At 34.8% G+C, this 7,221-nt stretch overlaps 2 pseudogenes; one reads left to right on the top strand and one right to left on the bottom strand.

The window, feature by feature from the left end:
* Positions 1-1,075: 1,075 nt before the first annotated feature.
* On the bottom strand, positions 1,076-2,781 carry LOC143583758 (protein HOTHEAD-like; annotated as a pseudogene).
* Positions 2,782-4,509: 1,728 nt separating this feature from the next.
* Positions 4,510-6,429, top strand: LOC143583757 (protein HOTHEAD-like; annotated as a pseudogene).
* The last annotated feature ends 792 nt before the right edge of the window (positions 6,430-7,221 follow it).

The following is a 7,221-nucleotide window of genomic DNA, read 5'->3' as shown; positions in this document are numbered from 1 at the left end:
ACATATTCATATATGTTTGTAATTGCGCTCAACATGAGAATTGTAGTTTTCCACTATATATACATTACAAAACTTATGTTTACTCACCAACTACTTGTAGTTGACAATATTTTCATGCATGCTACATGCAGGTACACTTAGGCAATTTTGATTCAAGCAAAGATCACATAGTTTATACTGATAGGATATTTCAAATAACAAGACTCAGTATTGTAGTTGTTCAATTTATTATTTTATAAAAAGTTGATGTCTATGTGTTATGATATGAATAAATATAAATAAATATTTCACTATAATAGTGTTTACGAGCTTATGAGCAATCTTTAACGTACCGTCCTAGCGTATAATCCGCCCGAGGTCGGGGTCTTACACATATGATTCCAACACATTTATGGTTTATTTTAGAAATCTATTCCTAAAAGTAAGATTTATGAAAAAAAAAGGCGTTCTTGCAAATCAAGAAAGCTTTTATACTACTTCATATACACAAGAATGACAACCTCATGAAAATCAGAAAAAAGAAACCAAGAGTTATTGAGATGAATGATCAAAACACTATTAAATTATACTAGAGTTTAGGATAAGAAATTCAGTTGTGTTAAGAATGCATCTCAAGGGGCATACTTCAATACAGGACAACAAAAATGAAGAGGAAGGCAAATGGAAATGGATTCAATCGAAAAAAAAATCCAAATTTTAAAATATACCGAGACAAAATGTCTTCATAATGTGAAAATCGTGGCATTAGGCAGTAAGATGAATCTTTAAAGGACCTTGTGAGGTTTTGGTTATCTTTCAAACTTACAATGAGCATTTATTTGATAGCTAGAATGCATAAAGAATCTATAGCTAAATTCGATCAATATTTCATAAAAGAATAACAAAGCACAATATTCGATCGAGTAGGTGTAAATGAACCCTTGTCATTTTCTATTGTGACGCTCACTTGTAACCCTTTGACCAAGTATTGTAACTCCCATGTACCTGCATCGAATCAATGTCAGATCATTGACATCTAACAATTGGCTAATATTTGTTTAGAGTACTATATTCAAAAGTTTAAGGTAACAATTTTTTTGAAACTCTCAAATTTAACTACCTTCCTAGCATCAAAACGCTAGCTTGAGGATTTGTTCCAGGAGAGTTTAGTAGGGTTGATCCATCAATTACTCGTAGGCCGTCCACACCAAATACTTTATATTCATCATCAACTACTTCTCCAATGCGACAACCACCATGATAGTGCCACATACTCCTTACAGTGTCCTTGCAATATTGTTCCAATGATGAACTTGTGTTAGCATGTACACGTTGGTTCACCGGTAATTTCAAGTTTAGATCAAGAATATCTTTGGATGTCATATTAGCATACTTGTAGATCAAGAATGCTTTAGTTTCAATTGCTTTTAGAATGGTTTTGATCCCATAAACACATTTTTGCAAATCTTTAGGATCCTTGAAGTAGTTGAATGTTACAGATGGGTTGTCCGTTGGATTAAGGTTTTTAATCTTTAGTTCACCCATAGATAAAGGGCCCTTAATTTTCTCAATGAAAAAACCTCCCATCTGCGAACAACAAAGGTCATTAAGTTTACAAATTCATTTGTTATTAAAAGTTATAAGTTCAAAGTTTGATAAATAGATGGAATTTACCGATGGGGAAAATCCTTGATAAGCAGATGTATTTGCAAAGATAAAATTAAAGCCGCCAGTTTCCTCAATATAGCTCCCAAAGCGAGTAATACCTACGACATGGATTATGGAAGGCTCAACCGCAATGGGAGAAGGAATGAAGATCGAGTTCATTGGGTTATCTGCCATGCCTTTTCCAACCAAAGGTTGTTGAAGCACGACTTTAATCCCATGGGTGTCAAGTTGTTCCTTCGGACCTATGCCACTTAACATCAAAAGTTGTGGGCTTGCAAGAGCACCAGCAGATAATATGATTTCGTCATCGTCTCTACCTTTTAGATACGCAATGTGCTTATTCCGCAAGGAATCTTCAAACACCACACCATAAGCCAACGGTCTTGTTCTTCCTGTAACAAAATCACAAGTTTAGACATGATTAAATCGATAGAATCTAGGCATAGCTGGTGATGTTGGATCATCTACCTACCTTTGGTCCTAAATAAGATTTTTTGAACCGTTGCATGTAGAAGAACAGACAACCCTTTAGGATTTGCATATTGTAGCAAATCTGCAGCAGTATGTCTCGTTCCATTTTCGTCGAAAAGTGTACCACTCACTTTTGTCCCAATGACATGATCATTAGTGAATCCATTATAAGGTGTGACCCCTGATTCCACTAATGCAGCTCGAACTGCCGACTGCCACTTTTGCACCACCGGTTTAAAAACCATAACCTTTTCAGTCCATTCATAAGACTCATGAACTAACTTTTCATCCTTCAATCCAGCTTCCTTATTAAATTTTTGTTCTCCACGAGAATAAAAACCTGCATTAATAGAGGTACCACCACCCAAGACTCTTGCACGGGAATTCACAACACCCTCCGAGATGAACTGCTGAGAGGGAGAATTTGGAGATGCATCTGAGAAGTAGGAACCAAAATTAAGAACATTTGTGATGTTGGGATTTCCATAAGGTGAGCCACCGCGTTCAAGCAGTAAAACTGAGTACTTATCGGATAACGTGGTGGCTAATGGGATTCCAGCGGCACCGCCTCCAATCACAATGTAATCATAGAAAGAAATCTTGGGTGCTTCTGTTGCTTCATGCATGAAGGTATAGTTTGGAGCTGTAGTTAATAAAGTATCGGTTTAGATCATTAGTTTCATTAGGTACATAGACATAAAAACATAATAAAAAAACTATATCAACAAGATAGAGTACATACGTACTTCCGCTAGACGTAACTCACAGAACAAAAGAAAAGCTAAAAGAGCAGATATGACCATCCTTCCCGACTCATTCACCATCCGAACCGATGCACGATTACAACCTTTACGTGTAGATGTCAAGAACTCGTGAAGAAACATAAATTACAAGTTCAATTTCAACAGATGGATATTTGGTGTGTTGTATGGAATGTGGGAAGCTATTTATAATGCGTTGGTAGTTTGAAAAGGTCATATTGGTGGCTTAGAGAGCTTAAAATAAACATATGCATAGTTACAGCAATGCAACTTCCAACAGAACTAATTTAAGCTACTTCAATTCCTTCGTTGACATATCTGGAACATGTCTAATAAACATTGGCTAGCGTGTGTGTGTGTATAATGTATATATATATATATATATATATATATACATTCCCACAAGTATTTTCTGATTTGACTAATAATAACAAGAACTGTTTAATTTATTATTGAAATTGTTGTGTCCCGGTGAAGGTGTATTTTTCAATTGCCCATTATTATTTTTTTGTGTTTTTTTTTCAACTTCGTGGTTGTTATGAATTGAATCGATCTAGTTATTAGAAAAGACTCAAGACTATTGAAGAATGTAATCTTTCTTCAGGGATACAACTGGTGTTATCTGAATTTACTAATAATAGCACAAGCTGATTATTTTTTTATTGAAATTGTTCGTTGTTCATTTGAATCGGTCCAGTTATTGGAGAAGACTCAGGACTCTTGAAGAATACAATATTTCTCTATTTTTTTATCAACTAATTTTCTTTTTCCACATTATTTTGTCCCCATATCTCAAATGAGACAAGAAACTCATAATCATTTGGTTGAAAATATATTTGTTACTATACCAAGCTAGTGGTTAATATTTTTCGGTTCAAACCCAGTATATGTGATGTGGGTTTTTCTTATTATTATTATTAACAAAAAACATATATATGAAAGATGCCAAAGTTCATACCAGATAAACCATTGCGCCACTACTAGAAAACAGAGAGTTTTGCTACAAAAAATTTGCTACGCAATTTTTTTTTTATTTATAGCAAATTGCTTCACATGTACAACAAATTGCAACACCAAACAACAAGTTTGGACATTACATAATACAAAACAACAAAACAAACATCTTTCGATACTCTTTTGCTTATACAACGACTATATTTTTTATGTTTTCAAATTTGCATGCTTGAACAAATACATTGAAACCGACCTATGAAGATGATACAAGAATTTCTGTAAAAAAAATAAAAATAATCAATTCAGATGACAGACAGGTTATATGTGTTGTAATTAGTAATATCCGATAATCATTGTGGGAATATATATTACATGAGCCATTGTTTGTTATAATGTTGTTTCTGTATATTGTTTGACATCTTCCCAACATCTGTTTTATTGATTGAACTAGCCAAAATGCTTTCGGTTGGAACATAATTTGCAGTGTACTTGTACCTAAAACACATAGAATTAAATACACATGTTTATATTAAGCTCTAAGCCACCAAGTATGACCTTTTTAAACTACCAATGCTTTATAAATAGATTCACATATTCCATATATACAACACACCAAATATCAATCTATTGAAATTTAACTTATAATTTTTGTTAATTCACGAGTTCTTGGCATATAAAAGTACAGATTGCAATTGGGCATCGGTTCGGATGGCGTATAAGTCGGAAAAGATGGTCATATATGCTCTTTTAGCTTTTCTTTTCTTCTGTGAGTTATGTCTGGCTGAAATGCGTATGTACTATATCTTGTTGACATAGCAATTTTATTATGTTTTTATCTAATGAAGCTAATGTTCTTAACTAATACTTTATTAACTACAGCTCCAAACTATACCTTCATGCGTGAAGCAACAAAAGCACCCAAGATTTCTTTCTATGATTACATCGTGATTGGAGGTGGTGCCGCTGGAATCCCATTAGCCACCACGTTATCCGATAAGTACTCAGTTTTACTGCTTGAACGCGGTGGCTCACCTTATGGAAATCCCAACATCACAAATGTACTTAATTTTGGTTCCTACTTCTCAGATGCATCCCCAAATTCTCCCTCTCAGCAGTTCATCACGGAGGGTGTTGTAAATGCCCGTGCAAGAGTCTTGGGAGGTGGTACTTCTATTAATGCGGGTTTTTATTCTCGTGGGGAACAAAAATTTAATAAGGAAGCTAGATTGAAGGATGAAAATTTAGTCAATGAGTCTTATGAATGGACTGAAAAGGTTATGGTTTTTAAACCGGTGGTGCAAAAGTGGCAGTCCGCACTTCGAGCTGCACTACTGGAATCAGGGGTCACACCTTATAACGGATTCACTAATGATCATGTCATTGGGACAAAAGTGAGTGGTACACTTTTCGACGAAAATGGAACGAGACATACTGCTGCCGATTTGCTACAATATGCAAATCCTAAAGGGTTGTCTGTTCTTCTACATGCGACGGTTCAAAAAATCTTATTTAAGACCAAAGGTAGGTAGATGATCCAACATCACTAGTTATGCCTAGATTCTTTTGATTTAATCATGTCTAAAATTGTGATTTTGTTACAGGAAGAACAAGACCGTTGGCTTATGGTGTGGTGTTTGAAGACTCTTTGGGGATTAAGCACATCGCATATCTAAAAGGTAAACACAATGATGAAATCATATTATCTGTTGGTGCTCTTGCAAGCCCACAACTTTTAATGCTAAGTGGCATTGGTCCAAAAGAAGAGCTTGATGCCTATAAGATTAAAGTCGTGCTTCCGCAACCTTTCGTTGGTAAAGGCATGGCAGATAACCCAATGAACTCAATCTTCATTCCTTCTCCCATTACAGTGGAGCCTTCCATAGTCCAAGTCGTCGGTGTTACTAAGTTTGGTAGCTATATCGAGGATGCCGGTGGCTTTGACTTTATCTTTACAAAACCCTCAGCTTATCGACGATTTTCCCCACAAGTAACTTTTACATATTTATCAAATTCCTAACTTAAAACATTTAATAACAAATGACTTTGTAAACTTAATGGCCTTTGTTGTTTGCAGATGGGAGGTTTTCTCATTGAGAAAATCAACGGCCCTTTATCTATGGGTGAACTAAAGATTAAAACCCTTAATCCAACTGACAACCCATCTGTAACATTCAACTACTTTAAGGATCCTAAAGATTTGCAAAAATGTGTTTACGGGATCAAAACTATTCTAAAAACCATTCAATCTAAACCATATGCGATCTACAAGTATGGCAATATGACATCCAAAGATATTCTAGATCTAAACATGATATTACCGGTGAACCAACGTGTACATGCTAATACAAGTTCATCACTAGAACAATATTGCAAGGATACTGTCAGGAGTATTTGGCACTATCATGGTGGTTGTCGTATTGGAAAAGTAGTTGATGACGAATATAAGGTATTTGGTGTGGACGCCCTACGAGTAATTGATGGGTCCACGTTACTTAACTCTCCAGGAACAAATCCTCAAGCTAGTGTTTTGATGCTAGGAAGGTAATTAAGTTTGAAAGATATATTGTTTGAAATATAACTTTTAATGATTATTAGCTAATTAGTATAGATGAAAATTATCTGCTTTTATCGGATGCAGGTACATGGGAGTTACAATACTTGGCCAAAGGCTTACAAGTGAGCGTCACAATAAGAAATGATAGAGAATTTATTTGACAAGATAGTATTCATTTGCTCCGAGTCAAACATTCTACATTGCTATTCTTTTACGAATATTAAATTTAACTAATGCATTCTTATTATCAAATAAATTAATGCTTATAAACAACTAAAACTTTGTAACTTCTATTGAAGAGTTATCTTATCGCCTTCTTAATAGAATGTTACTATTTCCACATTCTGTGTTGTTAAGATCTTTACGTCATTATTGTTTTCGAAAACCGAACTCTTTTCGGTTCAATCTATCTGCCTTGCGAATATAGTTTGTTTTCATTTTCGCCGTCTGTATTGAATACTGTTTGCGTGTAGCTCAACTTTTTAACTTCAACAACTCAAAAGGATGTTAAGTTAAATTGGGGAGATATGCATTCGAAAATAAGCTATGTACTGCACCAATTTTATCTTTACCTGAAGGAATAGAGGATTTCATAGTTCATTGTGATGACTTGCATCAAAGACTTGGTTGTGTTTCCACAACTAAATAATGTGATTGTGTCTCGACAACTAATTAAAGGTTCACCAAAAGAATTACACGACACGCGATTTGGAAATTGGTGCCATGATTACAATCAAGATATGGAGACATTATCTAGCATTAAAATGTACAAAGACTTAATCAAAGGAAAATTATTGGTGGCCTAGAATAAAAAGAGATGGCTATATATGTACA

The sequence above is a fragment of the Bidens hawaiensis genome, unplaced genomic scaffold (genome assembly GCF_021521415.1).
Source record: "Bidens hawaiensis isolate Kalapana, Puna unplaced genomic scaffold, B.hawaiensis_p1.1 tig00032505_1, whole genome shotgun sequence".
Taxonomy (NCBI): domain Eukaryota; kingdom Viridiplantae; phylum Streptophyta; class Magnoliopsida; order Asterales; family Asteraceae; genus Bidens; species Bidens hawaiensis.
The sequence above is the reverse complement of the archived record's forward strand: the minus strand, read 5'-3'. Positions and strand labels throughout refer to the sequence as shown.